This window comes from Pygoscelis adeliae, unplaced genomic scaffold (genome assembly GCF_000699105.1).
Source record: "Pygoscelis adeliae isolate BGI_AS28 unplaced genomic scaffold, ASM69910v1 Scaffold62, whole genome shotgun sequence".
NCBI classification, from domain to species: Eukaryota; Metazoa; Chordata; class Aves; order Sphenisciformes; family Spheniscidae; genus Pygoscelis; species Pygoscelis adeliae.
Window position 1 is genome coordinate 6,565,401 of NW_008824401.1, and position 911 is coordinate 6,566,311.

The following is a 911-nucleotide window of genomic DNA, read 5'->3' on the forward strand; positions in this document are numbered from 1 at the left end:
CCGGGCCGGGCTGGGGAGGCCTGTGGGTGCGGTAGTTCCCTGCCCATCACCTGATGCTGTGGGCAGGCGCAGCCGAGGGCTGCAGGAACTACAAAACCCGCCAGGCAGCGCGCCTGGCAGTCTCGCTGGTGCAATCCACACCTTCGCACGCCTCGGGGCCGGGGTAAACGCTGGCAGGGGCGGCTGCTGGCGCTGGCTTAAGAAGGATGGTTTTACCCGGGACTCTTCCGGAGCACTAGCGCGGGCACTACTGTTGGGGAGAGGGGTCTGCAACGCTATTCTGATGCAATGGTGGGATCTATTGCTCCTCTGGTGGCATCGCAACGCTGCAAGATCAGTTGTAGCCACTGCAATTAAGTTTGCAGGATCTGGACATGGGAGGATCGAGCATGTACGTGTAACGGTGCCAGCTCTTCGGCATTTCTTCTCACTGCCTCTCTTCCTCGTGCGCGTCTTACTAGCTCCCGGTTCTGATTACAAAATACACCGATCCTCAGCACTAGTATCCTTAATCTTGCTTTGGGAACTACCTGAAAGAGCATGCATCGATTTGTCTTGGTTGCCAAGCAAACTGCGGCAAGCCTGGGCTGCAAAGGGCCGGGGGTCTGCCGAAGCGGAAGGGAAGACATGGCTTTGCGCTGCGCGGCTTCGTTAGCGGCGGGGCGGCAGCCGCGGTGTTCCCGGCTCCCGCGGCCGGCGAGGGAGGGGACGGTGCGCTGGAGCAGCGCTGCCAAGGCCTCCGCGGTGAAGATAAACGAGAAGGCGAGCAGGGAGAAGATCCTGACGCTGGAGTCCATGAACCCCCAAGTGAAGGCAGTGGAATACGCAGTGCGGGGCCCCATCGTCCTTAAAGCCGGCGAGATCGAGAAGGAGTTGCGGAAGGTGAGGCAGGGGCGGCCGGGGGGGCAGGG

General features: G+C 61.6%; 1 protein-coding gene across 1 annotated transcript in view; it reads left to right on the plus strand.

The window, feature by feature from the left end:
• Positions 1 to 803: 803 nt before the first annotated feature.
• The window catches only part of GPT2 (glutamic pyruvate transaminase (alanine aminotransferase) 2), a 26,630-nt gene continuing 26,522 nt past the window's right edge, over positions 804 to 911 (plus strand). The window contains exon 1 of the mRNA XM_009320294.1: positions 804 to 882. The gene's annotated coding sequence lies outside the window, so the exon portion shown is untranslated. The remainder of the gene's footprint in view (positions 883 to 911) is intronic.